This window comes from Hypomesus nipponensis, chromosome 8, assembly GCF_054491055.1.
Source record: "Hypomesus nipponensis isolate SF chromosome 8, ASM5449105v1, whole genome shotgun sequence".
NCBI lineage: Eukaryota > Metazoa > Chordata > Actinopteri > Osmeriformes > Osmeridae > Hypomesus > Hypomesus nipponensis.
Window position 1 is genome coordinate 17431896 of NC_140368.1, and position 20577 is coordinate 17452472.

Below are 20577 nucleotides of genomic sequence, written 5' to 3' on the forward strand. Positions count from 1 at the left end.
CGCTGCGCGTGGTATTTCAGAATGATGTCTGCCTGTTTAACTAAACAAGTAATCAAAATTATGACAGGCCATGGATTGGTCGATTCGGCCAAAGCTTAAACAGCTGTAATTCAAAGATCTTTTGACATTTCAAGGTAAAATGGCATTAAATTGCGTGTGGTATTTCAGAATGATGTCTGCCTGTTTAACTAAACAAGTAATCAAAATTATGACAGGCCATGGATTGGTCGATTCGGCCAAAGTTTAAACAGGTGTAATTCAATGATCTTTTGACATTTCAAGGTAAAATGGCATGAAATTGCGCTGCGCGTGGTATTTCAGAATGATGTCTGCCTGTTTAACTAAACAAGTAATCAAAATTATGACAGGCCAAAAGACTACCTGGAATCGAACTTGTGACCTTGCACTTTGCAGGATAACATCTCAACTTATTGAGCCACCTGCAGAACTGAGAATCAGGGTCAGTTTCTGTGTAAAAAACAAAGACGTTTCTCCTGTAGTGTGGATTGGTCGATTCGGCCAAAGTTTCAATTTCATGCCATTTTACCTTGAAATGTCAAAAGATCATTGAATTGCAGCTGTTTAAACTTTGGCCGAATCGAGCAATCCATGCTGCAGGTGAAACAGCTTTTTTTAATACATAAGGTCACAGGTTCGAATCCAGTCAGTCTTTTGGCCTGTCATAATTTTGATTACTTGTTTAGTTAAACAGGCAGACATCATTCTGAAATACCACGTGCAATTTCATGCAATTTTACCTTTAAATGTCAAAATTCTGATAACAAGAACCATATAAAACTGAGGTTTTGCCTTTAATATGCTTCAATTTTATGTGTTTCAGATTAGTAAACGTTCCATCCTTCTTCAACGTAGGCAGCTTCTCCAGCAACTTAAACAATTAGATGACATGGTAAGGAAAATATAGTTAATCTGTGTACATTTTGAGCATCATATATTTGTTATTTTATGTATATATGTGTCATTTAAAAAGGTGGCTTTCAGATTATCTTTGGAACTAAAGCAATATCTAATATAGTTTACATGTGTTTACAACTATTATCCCTTTATTTCATGAAATGTCTCAAGTTTGAATTAAGACCATGTTAAGTTGCTCACATCATATATGCCTATGTAGTGTTCTTGAAATAAAACCTGTCCGCAATGTCTTATTGGAAACAAAGGGTTGGATGTGTATCTGACATTTCCTTGGATTTCCGTATACTCTTTGGTCAAAGACACAAAAAACGAATGAGATTGACCCAAATAAATGATTCACAATTGAAATACTTGTTAGACTTTGCACTTAAAGTAATTATGGTCCTAGGAGGACATCTAGTGGATCTTTTAAGAGCGGCAGATCTGTTTAAAATATTGTTCAACTCAATCGGACTCAACACAAATATGACTCGTTCTGGGACTGTAACCCTCTTGTACCGGAGGGGACAAAGTAAAAAGAAAAACACACACCACACTCCTCTCTATAGTTATTCAACACAATCTGACTCCACACAAATATTACTCGCTCAGGGACTCTTAACTCTAATCTAAATTTGGTTCTCAGTTCTGAATAGCAGTACTTTGAATTAACAGGTGTCTGCTTACCTTTTTTTATGTTGAGGCACGCCTGACGATTACGTCTGCCTCCTCATACCGGTGTTTGGGTCTCTCTCTCAATCTGTTGGTCGGGCCGGAACCCTCTGAACTCCCTCTTTTCAGCTTCGGGGTCAGGGGTGGATTACGGTGGTCAGGGGCGCCTAGGCTGTGAGCCCCCCCCCTGTTAAATATTGTGCTTTACTAGAAATGGTCCACATGCCAATAAGGTGAACTGACATACACACACATTGAGACAGCCAACTCTACTGTGTTTTCTTTACATTCTACAGTGCTAGAATCAGCCCTAATACGTGAGTTCTAAATATTTCCGACGCTTCCACCAGAGTTATTTTTGCAAAGCGGAAGCTAGCTAGGTTTAACTAAGAACATATATATTCAATATACGTATATAAGAGATGTAAGTGGAAACAATACCAGATATAACCCTTTGCCTCCACAGCCTCAAAACAATTACTATGAACGGAATGTAACTATGAACAGCAACAGAATACCCTGCATTCTCAGTTCCAACTGCAAGATGGTAATCGCTTTTAGCTTTATTAACCAAAAGGTAGGCTACAACATCTGCATCAAAATCTGAGGCAAAATCACAACATCAGAGGTGGAAGAAGTATTCAGATCCTTAAAAGTACTAATACCACACACTAGTACCAATACCACTAGTTAACTCTCCCAAATTGGCCGATGCTAGCTGGCAGTCCTCCTGCTATGGATCTTATCTTCGACTGGATGAAGATTCAGCAGCCTTGAAGTATCTTGGTCACGTTGTTCTTTTAACCTTTGTATTTTGCGTTTTTGTGCTCTACTTTAATACTTTATTTCGGTCATTTAATTCTGCCACTATACCATCTAGCAATAGCAGTGAGTGATGAATATGATTGACATGATTTGACCAGCAGCAGTTGATTGGACAGATGTGACCCAAGTCACATCTACCCAATCACTTGCTTATTAAAAAAGGAAACGTTACTTATAAGCCAATTAGGGTCTTAATTTTGTTCCCGCCGAAGTACATTAAAAATATAAAAAAACACTCCGGCCAATCCAGGGCCTCCTGCACACGTTGGGCCCCTAGGCTGCAGCCTAGGCAAGCCTGTGCATTAATCCGCGCCTGGTCGGGGGTCACCAGTTGAAGGACTTAAAATCGTTGTGTCTAATCCCATATGTAATGATGGTATTCAATGACAATCAGTGTAACCTTCGTTCTTTCATTTTTCCGTTTCAAAACCAAATCGGAAAAAACTAAAAACAAACTTGTTTTTTGTTTTTCAGTTTTAAAACCAGAACGGAAAAACAGGGAAAAAGAACAACAGAAATCACTAGTTTTGTAGCGTTTTTTCTGTTTCAAAACCAAAAGGGGAAAGGGAAAATGGAAAATCATGGCATGTAAATGTACTTCAAGTTTGGTTTTCCACATAAATGCAATGCGTGGAACTTTTTCCGCCAAAATCACCAAAAGTCCTATCCTATTCACGACTACATGCTGCTGAAAACGACATGTAAGCAGCTAAACTTTGGCAAATTGATATTCATTTTTTGTTGTTTAAATTGTGTCATTACATGTGCATGCACTGAAGGACTGACGACTCAGCGTTAAGCATATTCCTCTTCTATTTAAAAAGGGTGTCGTAATCTAAATCCCATCTCCTACCATGTTGAATACACAGGCCATGTGAAACACATGGACCAAAATGAAAAAATGTGCATGTTTGGGGCCACCCACGTGTCCAGAATTGTGGCAAATGCAACCATGCCCATTAAAAATAATTTGATTATTGATGATGAGGTGTACAGGTGAGTACTATACTATGCAAAGCAAAAGTATTATTGTTTCTCTTAACAAAGGAGCACATAGGGATGATTGACAGCTATCACTCACCCCATTTCTGCTTTGTAGAACATTTTAGCCCTCCTTACCTGTCATCACATGCTTCAGCACTGCTTCCCCTTTCTCCTCCATGTCACTTTATCTAAACTCACATTACCCTTTATCCACAGGGGGTGTCTGCGGACATCACTTACACACAGTACCCCTCTCCACAATAAGGCACCCCTTTAGGCATTGGCCAGCTTCCAAGCCAGACATGCTTAGTATCAACGCTCCATTTATGACATGCTTTTTAGCGCTCCCTATCAAGCACTGAATTGGTGAATTTGAAATTGTGTTTTGCAAATTAAATGTATCTTCAGTATGTCTGGTCTATGCATTGTATATCATTGAGTCTAATGCATTTAATGGATTTGTGTATGACTGTTGCACCAACTGGACATGTTATATCAACATATACCTTCGTTCCAGATGTGCAGTAGTCAACAATGGGATGTGGGACCAGGTAAGGGTCGAACATGGAAAGGAGTTTTACCTGTGCCTGTACATGCAGGAAATCCCCGGAAAAACAATGAAGCCTTGCAGCCATCTTGAACTGTTCTCTCGATGCGCCTGCACCTCCACATTTCCACCAGAATTCCACAATCAAAATATTACAATAACAAAACAATCCAAAACTTCATTTTCCCGTTTTTCAGTTTTTGTTTTGAAACACAAAAACTGCTGCAGAACTAGTGATTTCTGTTGTTCTTTTTCCCAATTTTTCCGTTCTGGTTTTAAAACAGATCGGTTTTTCCGATTTGGTTTTGAAATGGAAAAATGAAAGGACGAAGGGTACACGGATTAATGACACAAGTCTGTGTTCTTCAAAGAGTTATCTGGAGTTGCAGAGGTCCAATATTATCAGCTTTAATGCAGCAGTTGGAAATCAATCACACCCTGTGTGAGACAATGTTTAAGCCATAGCACACTTGTAAGTTCATAAGACATAAATTTAACTTTAAAAAGCACATAACATTCTTTAAGACATACATCCTTTATAAAGTCGTATGAGCATTGTTCCTGTTGGTATATTCACTAGTGCCTGTGATGCATTCTGTGTCACAAACATTAATAACTGTAATTATACATGGTGCCGTGCCTGTGATGCAGCTGGTGATGACAGTTCATGAATTGTACTGTAATGTATTATACATTCTTTAATAACTCAGCCTTGTAAGTGACTGAGGCTGTGTGAGGTAAAATTTGGGGATTTAGTTCAGTGTGACAGTGTAGAAACATTGACATTTATACTTATGTACAGTATTTAATTGGGTATGCTTTGCCTTCGGCAAGGGCACAACCATTGTTATCTCACATATATTATTATTATTCTTTTTACCCCCCTAAAACTTTGTTAATATTTGGACAACATAGACAACCTAGGTGTCAAATGTTGCGTCTTGGTAGGGATTGAGTTGCTTGTATTGGGATTTAGGTTCCGTTGCGCGGTTTAAGTAGAAATTAAGTTTTAAGTCACTAACGTCACGAAAACTCGCGTGACTATCTTTAGCAGAACATTAGTTTTGCAGCTCGTTAACTTCTGGGAGATAACTGCTTTACTGCAAGGCGGCTGCAGAAACGCCACACAATTGTAATGTGTAATGTACAATATAAGCTAATATTATTAAGGAAGTACATTTACTTTCGGAAACAGTAGTCTACTATTTCACTGAAGCAATAGCATCATTAGCCTCTGTTGCCCGGGCAACACATACTACAGCGGTCTAAGATGCATCTGTTTTCAATCGTTAAAATTAACATTCCTCACAAATACATTTTCGGATTTATTATGACATTAGATTACAAGTAAATGATTTGTGGGTGAAATTATCATTACCTGTGGTTTCAAACCAGTGTAGCTCACTGCAACGCTGTAGCCTAGTATAGTAGCAAACAAAAACATCTCCACAGCTGTTTACAGTACTAGTGACTACTAAAGGTGCCAGTATGGTACTCAGACTCCGTTACGGATGGGCGGGCCGCCGGATAGGACGGATTAATTAGCATTTCTGTTGCCTTAATGGTTCTCCGAAGGCTGGGGGTGCTGAAAACAATTCACCGCCAGAACAGTAGGTGGAGAAACGTTTTTTTGTCGAAAACACGTTGCTTTGTTGCGTCTTTGTAAGTTAGAAATCGTCGTTGTTTATCTCCCACCTCTCATCACACGTGTGACCCTCCTACCAGCTGTCACTAGTCAGACGAAAAAATAGGGGAAAATAGTAGCACTCTATAACAAAATGATATACTTATCTTATATACACTCTAGAAACTATTAAAAAACGATTCCATGAAATGAATACGTTCTTATTTTCTTTGGTATTTTTGTGATTAGCAATGATGATTGCTGGGTAATATGTATGTTGTTGTGCAATGGCAAGTCTCTATGAATTCGCTAGAGTAGAGCATAAACTAGCTCACAATAAACTTTCTCTCCAAGAAGTTCTCATCACAGACGTCTCTCAAGATGACGACCTTAGAGAAAACGCCTTTCTATCGGAGTCGTCAGCGTCGTCGTCGAGTGTTTATGTACCTCCTCCCGGCTTTCCTCACACACAGTGAACGATGGCAGCTAACAGCGGACCAATCACGGCCAAGGGGTATCCGTCACTGTACAGCACGGCATGACGGATAGACAGGAATTTCAACGGTGCACGGGAGAGCTCTCCGAGGGCCCCGGAGACGACGGAGAGGGCGTTCCAGGGCGTTCCATCTATGTGTAGGCCCTTCCCATGTGTCCGTAATCGTGAAGTACGGAGTACCATATAACGGCCTTAACCTGAACTCCATTGCCTCAGCCTAAACTTTGTCAATCTGTTCATGAAAATAATTCATTTCAGCCTAGACCGTACAACGGAAGTAACGTTAAATCGAATTCAACCAACACACTTGCTACCGAGACAGTCTAGTAGTAGTAGTAGCCTACAATTTACAGGGGCACCTTCTCCACACAGCAGGGCTATATCGCATTTTGCCTTGTTACTGACAATGATTGCTACCACTGACATGTTTATGAATGAGTGGTTTTCCCCTAAATAAATGTCAAGCTTATTTACTTTTTTTTGGGGCATTTTTTTCAGTTAGCCTGAAAAAAACTTACAATGACGTTTAAGTCATAGAGATTAGGTAAACTTTCTCACCGGTCTGCTAAATGTATTAGATTTGATTCAACTATGAGGTTGCTGATCACCATTCCCTCTTGCAGGGGAAATGAAAAGACGACTATTTCATTCTACTCTTCACTCTTAGTATTTTGAGTTGTAAATGAGCAGAAAAAAATGTGCTTTTAAATATATGAAATCTTTATAAATAAGTAGGCTATGCATTTTTATATTAAATATACGGAAATATCAGTTGTAAACCCCGCGTTCACAGTGCAGCGACGCAAATCGCTTGCCATCGCTCGCCTTCCCACAGTTCATCACGCTGAGGGGACGTTTCAAACTGATTATGTAGAATGTAGTTCTCTAAAATCACTGTTGTAGTTGTCATGGCCAATTGTGCAGACTTGGGTTTACGTACTCGCAACATCTATCAAAGTACAACTTATACTCAAAATACAAAACTGTTTCATAAACATACACGTTGACATGTGTAAAAAGTTTTATTATATTACTAAGTCCCTGTTAATCTGTCGATACGACCAGGGAGTTACAGCCGGGCAACTACTGTACAGTAACTAGCTAGAACAAAGTTACGTACTGTGACGAGAGACTGAATTTGAAAGTACAGAAAACCCACCAGGAGCACCAACAACGTCGGCAAACCTGTGCCAGGCCTCATTCTTTTTATTAATGTCTTTGTACAAATACAGGGACGTATCTACAGGACTGGATATGTAGCCACACAGGCAATTAGCTTCTCCATCTTTAAAACTGAAAGCTAGAAATGTTTACCATGGTTGCTACGTTACGCGAAACAAGAAAACACTGCGATTGGCCATCGCTAGCGAAAATCGCTCCTCATTTGCATAACGTTGAGAAAATCTCAACTCTGTCGCGTCGCTACCCACAATGCACCATGCAAGCGATTCGCCTGGCTCCATAGAACATTAATGGAAAACATGCTTGCATCGCGTCGCTGCAGTGTGAACGCACTGTAATTTAGATACGGACCCCTGCAACCAACGCAACCAAGCACACCCTACAATTTCCCCAGAAATTGTACCCTCTCTAGTTTGTTCTGTAAGCCAGGGCGGGAAAAATGGTGGGTTTGGGCATTCGTGATTCATTTACAGTCTGGATGCGGATTGTGTGGGTCTTCTGAGGTCTGCTCTGACTAACCGCTGTGAGCGCTTTGGGACAGCGGAGGAGCTCAAAGCAGCACCCGCTAATCGTTAAAGCGGGACTGAAAAACTATCTGTGCTTTCTCGTCAGGGTCTCCAAAACACCAGTAAGTCTCCAACAACACTGGGAAAAACAAAGTCGCTAAATTGGCAACACTGGGTTCAACTCAGGGTTTTCTGTACTACCTACTTTTATAGTGTGGGTGATGCGGTATTGTGTTTTCTCAGGTCCAAGGTCAGCGCAGCCGTCTACCAGGAAGTTTTAGAACACTTTTTTTGTTTTGTTTTTGTTTATTTGATCAAGAGCGACAGTATACATCCATAAACATTCAAATGTAATTGCACCCAATTATAGGCAAAAGGCTCATTTCCATTGGCAGTCCCTCTGCCAGAGGGGAAAAGATTATACAACCAAAAAAAGGCATTAACGTATATCAAACATAACATTGACAATAAAAACAAAATATAAAAAAATAAGAATCAATAAAATACAACCCCAATATACAAGTTCTACTGATTACACACTAGTGATCACATTTTTGGTTATTTATCAACCATGTTTTGAGAGTACTTTTAAAACAGTTGGATGAGGTTGATTCTCTAATGTTTTGAGGGAGGTGGTTCCATTCCCGGGCTGACCTAATTGAGAAAATCGACTGTCCAAATACACTTTTTTTTAAAGGAATAACAGTCTCCTCTTGCTGCCCCTCGAGAAGCACTGGTTGCTGGTGTTCTAAACTTGACTAGGCTGCATAGTGGTGGGGGGGGCTAGGTTAAACTGGAATTTTAACGTTAAACAGTAGTTCTTGAATGTGATCTGAACAGTGATGGCGTGATTTAGGTTTTTTGTCAAGTATTTTGAGAGCCTGTTTGTAAATAGATATTACTGGTTTAAGGGTAGTGGAGTTGGCAGTAGACCAGGGGGGTATTCCAGGTAGCAGGTTTAGTGAAAACTTTGAGTTGTTTAACCTTGAAAAGAGGCATACTCCGAGTTCCACGTTCCAGAAAGAGGCAACAAAACCTTTTGGTAAGTTTCCATGGTAACTTAGTCTGTGAAACTAACTAGCAGGTTTTCCATGCCAAACTCTGTGTTCCTACCTATCCCCTCCCACTTTATGAGCCCAATACCTTTGGCAGACACGGCAAATAATTTCCTGGTTCAGCCGAGCGATCTCGAACAACATTTAATTTGTTTAGTTGTACGCTGGGAGATGATTTTAAGACTGCGATTTGATGTGCTTTAATTCCCTGATGAATACCTAAGTTAATGTTACCGTTTCCCGTCACAATCTGTCATTTATTTTAGCAACATTCTCATCCCTTGGGCCTTCGTCGCAAGTGTTACATGCTGTGGACATGCACTTAGAATTGACCAAATGCTTTTGGGCACTGAAATAAATACAAAATATAGCTGCAAGCAGCAATGCGGGTTCCTCCGCTAAATATTATAAAAATGTACACTGTAGAAGATTGAGAGTTGGACAACAAGAGAGCAAAACTACTTCATGTTTGGCCAACAACAATAGGCTGAACAGGGATTTGAACTCATGAGCAAGGTTACAAGTCAGTGTCTCTAGCCTCTCTGCTACACACCAACCGCTGAGATTTTATGATTAGTAAGGGCTGATTATGAACTTTCCATAGGATATTGAAACTCTCCTTGAGTTGATCTCTTTCCAGACTCTCAATCAATGAACAACTAACAATAGTCATGTGGGCAACTGGGCTAGGGCAGAGCTCAAGTTCAAGTCCTTGCAGGAATAGCCTGTGACAGTGTAGCAGCCAAGTCTCTGGTCCGATTAAACTACACAACATGCACAATCAGGGTGACCAACAAGATTATATTAACTAACAAACAATAACATTACAAATATCTAACTGAAGAACACAACAACTGAAATCTCTCGCACGGCTGTTGTAACCAAACTATTTTCCACAAGTCTTTGCGTTTTTTGACATGCCGCACTGCATGCTGGGTACCCAAGGGTGTTGATGCTGATTATCTAGCTGTGCTCCGACTGAGTGATATGAGTATTAGTTTTTTGTCAGGTTTTGGACAAAGGTTGAGAAAAGGTTGACATTTCAAGGTTAAATTGCATGAAATTGCGCATGGTATTTCCGAATGATGTCTGTCTGTTTAACTAAACAAGTAATCAAAATTATGACAGGCCAAAAGACTGTGCCTGGATTCGAACCAGTGACCTTACACTTTGCAGGACAACATTTCAAACATTTCAATTGAGCTACCCGCAGGGCTGATAAATTCTGGTCAGTTTCTGAAAAAAAAAAAAAAAAAAGAAGCCGTATCTTCTGTAGCATGGCTTGTTCGATTCGGCCAAAGCTTGAACAGCTGTAATTCAATGATCTTTTGACATATCAAGGTGAAATTTGCGCATGGTACTTCAGAACGATGTCATCCTGTTTAACTACACATATATTCAAAGACTCAGTGTGGCTGGATTCGAACCTACGACCTTATACTTGCAGGTCACTGTTCCAGCTCGTTGAGCTATTCTCAGTGTTGAGTATTGGTATGTTCAGTTACTGTACAAAAAAGTAAGCTGTTTCTCCTGTGGTAAGCGTTTTTAGATTCAACCAAGGTTGAAACAGCTCTCATATAAATCATTAACATACCAAGGTGATATTGTTTATGGTACTTCAGAGAGATGTAATCTTGAACCCAATTAGGTTTGAAAAACCATCAGTCAAAATTGTTGCTGTTTCTCCAATGGTGAGCATTGTCAGATTTGGTCCAAGTTCAAACAGCTGTAATTCAGTCATATTTTGACATATCAAGGTGAAACTTTGCATGGTACCTCCACCTGAACAAACAATTTACTTGATTAGAGTTAACTCGGTTGTGAATCTGACACTTCCATGCATAGACTACAAGTAGCTAGCTACTGTACTGTGGACATTTACGTAAATACACCCAAAAACAATAGGTTTTGTTTGACAGTCTCGCTAAACAGATGATCGGAGTGTTGTGATGGGCTCAAATAAACACGCATTGCTATGTTTTACAACCGGAGGATTTATTGGGAGACTAAAAACTGTTTGGTCAGAATCGTCGTCGTCGTCGTCATCTCCCGCTTGTCCGGGGATCGGGTCGCGGGGGCAACGACCTAAGCAGGGAGGCCCAGGCTTCCCTCTCCCCGGCCACTTCCACCACCTCTTCCTGGGGGACCCCGAGGCGTTCCCAGGCCAGCCGAGTGACATAGTCCCTCCAGCGTGTCCTGGGTCTTCCCCGGGGCCTCTTCCCAGTGGGACGTGCCCGGAACACCTCACCAGGGAGGCGTCCAGGAGGCATCCTAATCAGATGCCCGAGCCACCTCAGCTGGCTCCTCTCGACGCGGAGGAGCAGCGGTTCTACTCTGAGCCCCTCCCGGATGACCGAGCTTCTCACCCTATCTCTAAGGGAGAGCCCGGACACCCTGCGGAGAAAGCTCATTTCGGCCGCTTGTATTCGCAATCTCGTTCTTTCGGTCACTACCCATAGTTCGTGACCATAGGTGGGGGTAGGAACGTAGATCGACTGGTAAATAGAGAGCTTCGCCTTTCGACTCAGCTCCTTCTTCACCACAACGGACCGATGCAGAGCCCGCATCACTGCGGACGCCGCACCGATCCGCCTGTCGACCTCGCGCTCCATTCTTCCCTCACTCGTGAACAAGACCCCGAGATACTTGAACTCCTCCACTTGGTTCAGGATCTCCTCCCCGACCCAGAGATGGCACTCCACCCTTTTCCGGTCGATAACCATGGCCTCAGATTTGGAGGTGCTGATTCGCATCCCAGCCGCTTCACATTCGGTTGCGAACCGTTCCAGTGAGAGCTGAAGGTCACGGCCCGATGAAGCCAACAGGACCTCATCATCTGCAAAAAGCAGCGACCCGATCCTGAGGTCACCAAACCGGACCCCCTCAACACCCTGGCTGCGCCTAGAAATCCTGTCCATATAGGTAATGAACAGAATCGGTGACATAGGGCAGCCCTGGCGGAGTCCAACCCTCACCGGAAACAAGTTCGACTTACTACCGGCAATGCGGACCAAACTCTGGCACCGGTCGTACAGGGACCGGACCGCCCCGATCAGGGAATCCGGTACCCCGTACTCTCGGAGCACCCCCCACATGAGCCCCCGAGGGACACGGTCGAACGCCTTTTCCAAATCCACAAAACATGTGTAGACTGGTTGGGCGAACTCCCATGTACCCTCCAGGACTCCGCGGAGGGTATAGAGCTGGTCCACTGTTCCACGGCCAGGACGAAAACCACATTGCTCCTCCTGGATCCGAGGTTCGACAATCCGGCGGACCCTCCTCTCCAGAACCCCTGAATAGACTTTCCCAGGGAGGCTGAGGAGTGTGATCCCCCTAAAGTTGGAGCACACCCTCCGGTCCCCCTTTTTAAAGAGGGGAACCACCACCCCGGTCTGCCAGTCCAGAGGCACTGTCCCCGATGTCCACGCGATGTTGCAGAGTCGTGTCAACCAAGACAGCCCTACAACATCCAGAGCCTTAAGGAACTCCGGGCGGACCTCGTCCATCCCAGGGGCCCTGCCACCGCGGAGCTTTTCAACCACCTCGGCGACCTCGGCCCCAGAGATAGAAGGGCCCCCCCGATGTCCCCAGACTCTGCCTCCACGTCGGAAAGCGTGTTGGTGGAATTAAGGAGGTCTTCAAAGTATTCCTTCCACCGATCCAGGACGTCCCCCGTCGAAGTCAGCAGCGCACCGTCCCCACCGTATACAGTGTTGACAGAGCACTGCTTCCCCCTCCTGAGTCGCCGGATGGTGGTCCAGAACCTTTTTGAAGCCGTTCGGAAGTCATTCTCCATGGCCTCGCCGAACTCCTCCCATGCCCGGGTTTTTGCCTCCGCGACCGCCAAAGCCGCGTTCCGCTTGGCCTGCCGGTACACATCAGCTGCCTCAGGAGTCCTACCAGCCAATAAAGCCCGATAGGCCTCCTTCTTCAGCTTGACGGCATCCCTCACCTCCGGCGTCCACCACCGGGTCCGAGGGTTACCGCCGCGACATGCACCGACCGCCTTGCGGCCGCAGCTCCGGTCAGCCGCTTCAACAATGGAGGCCCGGAACATGGCCCATTCGGACTCAATGTCCCCGGCCCCCCCCGAGACATGATCGAAGCTCTCCCGGAGGTGGGAGTTGAAGCTCCTTCTGACAGAGGGTTCCGCCAGCCGTTCCCAGCAGACCCTCACATTACGTTTGGGCCTGCCAGGCCTGACCGGCGTCCTCCCCCACCATCGGAGCCGACTCACCACCAGGTGGTGATCAGTTGACAGCTCCGCCCCTCTCCTCACCCGAGTGTCCAAGACATGCGGCCTCAAGTCCGACGACACGACTACGAAGTCGATCATCGAACTGAGACCTCGGGTGTCCTGGTGCCAGGTGCACATATGGACACCCTTATGCTTGAACATGGTGTTCGTTATGGACAAGCCGTGTTTAGCACAGAAGTCCAACAACAGAACACCACTCGGGTTCAGATCGGGGGGGCCGTTCCTCCCAATCACGCCCCTCCAGGTCTCACTGTCATTGCCCACATGAGCATTGAAGTCCCCCAGGAGGACGAGGGACTCCCCGGGAGGAGCGCTTTCCAGCACCCCCTCCAGAGACTCCAAAAAGGGTGGGTACTCTGAGCTGCCGTTTGGTGCATAAGCACAAACGACAGTGAGGACCCGTCCCCCCACCCGAAGGCGGAGGGAGGCTACCCTCTCATCCACTGGGGTGAACCCCAATGTACAGGCACCGAACCGAGGGGAAACAAGTATTCCCACCCCAGCTCGACGCCTCTCACCAAGGGCAACTCCAGAGTGGAAGAGAGTCCAGCCCCTCTCAAGGAGACTGGTTCCGGAGCCCGTGCTGTGCGTCGAGGCGAGGCCGACTATATCTAGCCGGAAACTCTCTACCTCGCGCACCAGCTCAGGCTCCTTTCCCGCCAGCGAGGTGACGTTCCACGTCCCTAAAGCTAGCTTCTGCAGCCGAGGATCGGACCGCCAAGGCCCCCGCCTTCGGCCGCCGCCCGTCTCACACTGCACCCGACCCCCATGACCCCTCCTGCGGATGGTGAGCCCACTGGAAGAGGGTCCCACGTTGTCTCTTCGGGCTGTGCCCGACCGGGCCCCATGGGAAAAGGCCCGGCCACCAGGCGCTCGCCATCGAGCCCCACCCCCGGGCCTGGCTCCAGGGGGGGGCCCCGGTGACCCGCTTCCGGGCAGGGGCAACTGAGAACCATCGTTGTGTTTCTTCATGGTTGGTTTTTTGAGCCACGCTTTGTCTGGTCTTTCACCTGGAACCTGTTTGCCTTGGGAGACCCTACCAGGGGCATAAAGCCCCCGACAACATAGCTTCCAGGATCACTAGGACACGCAAACCCCTCCACCGCGGTAAGGTGGTGACTCAAGGAGGGGGTTTGGTCAGAATAAAAAAATAAAAACTATGCCTCTGACTGGTATTGAACCTTGATTACCAGCACAACATCTCAGCCAATTGAGCCATTCCCAGGCATGGAATACACAAAGTTCAATAACTGGATAATTAAAAAAAGCTGTTTCTCCAATGGCGAGCATTGTCAGATTTGGTCCAAGTTCAAACAGCTGTAATTCAGTCATATTTTGACATATCAAGGTGAAACTTTGCATGGTACTTCAAAGGCGTGTCACCTTAAAGCTTATTAGGTTTGAACCATCCTTCAAAAATACATTTGATTTAGTGACACAAACATATTGAGGCAATGTGGACATTTACATAAATACACCCATATCAGCCATTTTGTACTTGATTCAATTGCCTTAAGTAACGTTTTTAAATACGTCAATGATACATATCTGTACCAAATTTCAAGCCAATTTCACCTTTGGTTCAAGAGAAGAGGAATTTTGAAGGTTTTCCCAAGTTATCACAGTACAGGAAAATCCATCATGGCGGACCTTATGGGTCTTTGAGGCTTTTTTGTTCCTCATGAAAAATGAGGCATGCACACCAAGTTTCAGAAGAATTGGAGCAATAAGGTGGAAATGCCATCACTTTGAAAATCGGACTTTTGGGCGTGGCCTGTGGCGCCCCCTATGGTCCGATGTGGCCCATATTTGGTGTGGGGGTACCCACTTGGATGTAGTATCAATGTGCCAAATTAGAAATTGTATGACCAGGGACTTTTTGAGATATTGGGGCGCAAGGAGAAGAAAGATAATAATAATAAGAATACCAACAATAACACTAGGTTCCCTCCTACCGGAGGAACCTAATAATACCAACAACTATGTAGTTTCCTAACAGTTAGCTCCTGCGTTATAACAACATGTTGTACAGAGTAATCTAGACTGAGCCCGGTCAAAGTGGCTATTTTAGCTAACACAACAGTTAGCCCACTAAACATTTGCTAGCTTTTCTTTGGGGAGTTAAATAGCTCTGTTGACTGTGTATTGAAAGAGCATCACTTTGCTATTGCTATTTGAACAACATTAATGTGAGGAAGCTGTCAGTGTTTAATTGCTTTATTAATTTATTAGGCTTTATGGGTAAACAGCTTTTTTGGGACATGAAAACATAGATAAAACTTGTTTGTGAGCCAGCTTAATAAACAAAATTTAGACAAACATGTATTCCCTGGAGAAAACATGTGTTCTAATATTTCTTTTGTGTGTGTGTGTGTGTGTGCGCTATGAGTAGACTTTGTGTCCAATTTACAGTGTTATTTTAGCTTGCTTGCTATTATGTTATAGTTTGCAGGTGTTATAGCTTACAGTTATTATTTATTATCATGTAATAGTGAAATATTGCTATTTCTAATTGCTAATAATGATTATTCATTAGTAGGTAACCAGAGAAATAACACTAGTGAAATTAATGCTCCTGTCTCTCTCTCTTTCTCTATGTTTAGTCAAGTCAGACTGTTGGAGTAGGAGTGGAGGAGTCACAGGAAGATCAGGCAGTTGTAGACTATTTTAGCCGCCCTCATTCCACAAAAAGGCAGGAATTCTTTAAGTTTCACCCACAGCAGAATGCCACAAACCCTGTCATCCAGAGGCTCTTCACAAGAACGGACGACATGGCATGGAAATGGCTGACTTATAGTGATGAACGTAATGCTTTATTTTGTTTTCTTTGCCTTGCTTTTAGCAAGCCCAATGACCCAAGTTCTTTCATTGGAGGCATGACAGACTGGAGGCATGTGCACCAAAGAATAGAGGAGCATGAGAGAGGCATGGCACATAGACAGTGTGCTGAGGCATATGTATTAAACTGCTCCAGAGCAAGTGTTGATCACCTCCTTGAGGGAAGACAGCTGAAAGGACACCGTGAGCAGGTGAAGAAGAGACGTCAGGTGTTGGAACGTGTGGTGGAGGTTGCGAGAGTCTTAGGGAAGAGAGGCTTAAGCTACAGGCAGGAGCACAATGAAGCTGCGTACACCTTGGACATCAACAGTCTCGACCATGGCAATTTCCTAGAACTTATTATATTGTTGGGGAAATATGATGTGTGTTTAAAGGAGCACCTCAGCAGTGTAATTGAGAAAAGCAAGCAGATCCATGCTTCAGGCACACAAGGCAGAGGCTCTCTCATTACCCTCCTGTCCAAAACAACTGTGGATGCAGTAATCGATGCTATCAAGCATTTAATTCAAGAGAGCATCTCAGCAGACATCAAAAAAGCCGGAATGTATTCTGTGCAGCTCGACACAACACAAGATGTTACAGGGAGAGAGCAGTGTTCTGTGATTTTGAGGTTTGTGACGGATGCAGTCCATGAAAGGCTGGTTGCAGTCGTACAATGCAGCACAACTACAGGACAGTCGTTCGTGACGCTGTTAACAGAAGTCCTTGAGAGTCTGCAATTGGACATAGGCCTGTGCATTGGAAACGCCACAGATGGAGCCTCTAATATGCAGGGTCAATACAGAGGTTTCTCTGCATTAATGGCATCCAAAAACCCCACCCATCAGCATGTGTGGTGCTATGCACATGTCTTGAACCTTGTATTGTCCGATACCACCCATAGCGTCATTGAAAGTGGATCACTATTTGACCTGCTGAACGACATTGCCGTATTCATCAGGGACTCATACACAAGAGTGAGTGTGTGGGAGACCGAGAGCCAGGACAAGAGGCACAAACGCATCTCAACAATTGGAGAGACGAGATGGTGGGCTAAACATCATGCCCTGAGGAAAGTTTTTGGAAACTTTGGCAGACCTGATGGCGGCCTTTTTGTTGAAGTGGTGTCCACACTTTCTGCCATAATGAAGCTGAAGTCACTTGCATCAAATGCAAGAAACAAAGCCAGAGGATACAGAGACGGCTTACTTCGATACGAAACTGTGCTCACAGCTCAGTTATTCCTCCGGGTATTTGAGTTCACCTCACCACTGTCAAAATACCTACAGACCGGAGGAATGGACATCCTCTCTGCACATAGGATGGTCACCACAACACACGATTCACTTACAAAGATAGCAAGAGATTTCCCGGCCGTCAAAGATGCAGCTGACTGTTTTGTCCATTGGGCAAATGAAAAGCTAGAGGAGCAGGATGATCTAGATTTGGAAGTGGAGGCAGCACTACCTCAGAAAAGGCTAAAGAAGAAGAAAGTCTTGCCAGGAGAGATGGCCCAGGATGAAAGCCTCAGTGATTCAGAGAAGGCCTATGAGGTCAATGTTCACCACCAGATCCTGGATACAGCTGTTGAGGCCATGCACCACAGATTCCTCACTCATGGCACTCTGTATGCAGATTTATCCCTCCTACATCCCAAAAACTTCCCCCTCATCCAGACCAGTGGCGGTGCACTCCCTGTATCTGCACTTCAAGAACTCAGCAAGTGTCTAGTTGTGTATGACAGCAGGGCAACTGTTACAGATCTACAGATTGAACTCAGAAACTTGGCACAGCAATGGGACAGGCTGGTACAATCACAATTGGATAACTACGCAACTAAAGCAGTTGAAGAGGAATCAGATGGCCAAGAAGAGATGGAAATAATAAGCAAAACCTGTGTGTCTTGCAAAGAGTGCCCCCTGTGCTGCTACAAAATCCTTCTCAGGTTTAACATGCTGACTCACGCATATCCGCTACTTGGGTTGGCATACAAGTTTCTGCTAACCCTGTCAATAACTCAGGTAGCCTGTGAGCGGTCATTTTCCACCCTTCGCTACATCAAAAACCGACTGAGGAGTTGCCTGTCTGCCAGCAAACTGGAAGCCTTCATGTTGATGGCCATTGAAAAGGATGTCCTTGTGTCCCTTGAAACTGACACAGTGATTGACAGAGTTGCAGAGAAGAGCGAATCAATGAAGAAACTGCTTTTATAAGGTGAGATTTATGATAAATAAATACATTTGTGTTAAATTAGTGGATTTAATAAAAAATGTTGACAGAAAATAATGTTGTTATTGCTTTGCTCTCTGCTCTCCTCCTCTCTCAGGGTGCCCTTGCTGTTTTCAGTTGCTCAAGTTCCTGCTCATCCAATTTCATTGCCTTGCTACATATTTGTTCTTGTGGACTATTGGAGGGCCATTCAACATTTTCTCAACCAGTATGTATATCAGACTGTTGTCTAGCTCTATTTATTTTTTTAGTCATCAGTCCTGTCCTGCTATAATGCAATTGGTTTGTATCACTCACTTTTTGTGTCTGTCAAACTCTTTTTTTTAAGGCTGCCCTGTCCCCCAGGGGTGTTCCAGGGATGTGCATTTCATTGGTGTGGACTTCACAGGCATTCTTCAAATTTGTAAGTTTACAATACTGTTGTTTTGTGTTCTTGCTGGCATCCACCTGGATGGTCATAAAGCCTACTACTTTTACAGAGTGACTGTAATGAATGCAACTATCCATTATTGTATTACTTTAAAGACACCAATACTATCAATGTAAATTTTTTGAAACATTCAAATTTTCACTGTTCTCTTGACCCACCTGGCCTCTCTTTCTCTCCCCTTAGGTAATTTTTGGAGTGAAGGATTGCCTTCCCCTGATGTGGAGTTCACGTGTGTTCTTTTTGTTTCATTGTGAGTTTACTAAATAGCTCTTATTTTGATTATAGAAGAGACAGTATCAGATGAATCTATCATATCTGACTGCTCCTTTCTGTCTCCCTCAGAGCACCAAGGTCCATGCAGCCTTTTGTCTCAGCATATGTAAGTACAAAATGAGCTATTATCTCTCTGTTCACCTAAAGATTATTTAAACTATACCTTAACTGATCTCTCTCTCTCTCTCTCTCTCTCTCTCTCTCTCTCTCTCTCTCTCTCTCTCATACTTTAGGGTGCCACTTTGACTTACTGTGTTATAATTTGGTGTGTTCTAGTTAGTGTAAATAAGATAATACATATATTGTGTATACTTCCTGTTGTTGTTGTTCTCTGTTCTTGCATTTTTTGCTGACTGTGAGACGGTTCAAACTGTACATATTATAAGCATTAGTCATTTCAGAGGAGATTTGACCTAGCTGCAAAACCTCCATTGTGCCCAAATACAAATGCAGAACCCTCTCTTCTTCAAAGTCCTGTAATCTGCCTTGTTTTTTTGAGTGTAAACATTTTGTAAGCGTCTAATCACGAGGATCTAATAGTTTTTTTAATCTCCACTCCTGTTTTTACATGTGGCCATTGAAAGAACAAAAGGTTATTTTGGGCTATTATATAAAAGATTAAAATTATGATCGTACCTAATTGTTTAATTTCTATTTTTATAAACAATGTACACGTTTGTATAAACAGTATTTTCATTAAACACTGAAAAGACATCTCTAGCAATGTTTCTTTGACAACCACTTTCACTTCAAGATGGGTATTGTGGCATTGTAGCCATCTCTCCAAAGATGAAAGTCTCTGTAAGTATAGTGGAAGAGTGTATGCATTTTTCAACATGGTTACTCTCATCCATGTAGGCTACTGCGCTTTATTTTAATTGTTGAAACAGCACAATATGCGCATATATCCTCTGGTATGTTATGTGCCTCCGCATATCGTATAAATAATCTTGGTGGGCTGCCATGGCCAAAAATGCCAGGGCTGATTTCTTGTCCCAGTCCAGCCCTGCCCCCGGCCCAGCTATTGGTAGCCTATCTGAGAAAACTTTTTGGAGAAGACGGGCTATGGACCCAACCAACTCTATTTGGGAGGGGAGAACTCCCTCACATGGTACAACCCACTGCAGAGGTTGAGGTGTCAGAATGGGAAACGTGTGTAGCCTACTTTAAGAGAAGATACAAACGTGACAAATGTCAACAACAAAAAATCCTCGACCGGCCCAAAAGTGAAGCGGCCCACCGGGAACTCTCCCGATTACCCACCCTGGCCCTGTTTACAACGTTAACAGGGCTTCTTGGTTGGCGTTGCCTTTTCAGCGTGAGATATGCAAGGTGTGGCGTGAGAGCGTGTGAAATGGTTTAAATGCGTGTGTCTCGCGGCCAATGCGTGAGAGTTGGCAGCCCTGTAATTTATTATCTCCCGGGTTGCAACAAAAAGAGCAGCAGGAGTGGAGTTTGGAGATGCAATCCACTTCTTAAATCTATCTTTGCGCCCGTCTAATTTCTCCAGAAGTAATGCAATCGCACTTTTTCTCTCACTTCCAACTTTATTGGGGTGTCAGATGGCTGAGCAGATAGGGAATCGGGCTAGTAATCAGAAGGTCACTGGTTCGATTCCCGGGTGTGCCAAAATGACGTTGTGTCCTTGGGCAAGGCACTTCACCCTACTTGCCTCGGGTAGAATGTCCCTGTCCAGAATGTCTTTTCCAGAGCGACTTACAGTAAGTATACTGTAAGTCGCTCTGGAAAAGAGCGTCTGTT

General features: G+C 44.0%; 1 long non-coding RNA gene across 1 annotated transcript; it reads left to right on the forward strand.

The window, feature by feature from the left end:
• The first annotated feature begins 16159 nt into the window (after positions 1-16159).
• On the forward strand, positions 16160-19574 carry LOC146276172 (uncharacterized). Its single transcript, XR_014766334.1, has 6 exons — positions 16160-18098; positions 18211-18321; positions 18442-18516; positions 18727-18793; positions 18886-18922; positions 19050-19574. It is a non-coding gene; the product is annotated as an uncharacterized LOC146276172 (long non-coding RNA).
• The last annotated feature ends 1003 nt before the right edge of the window (positions 19575-20577 follow it).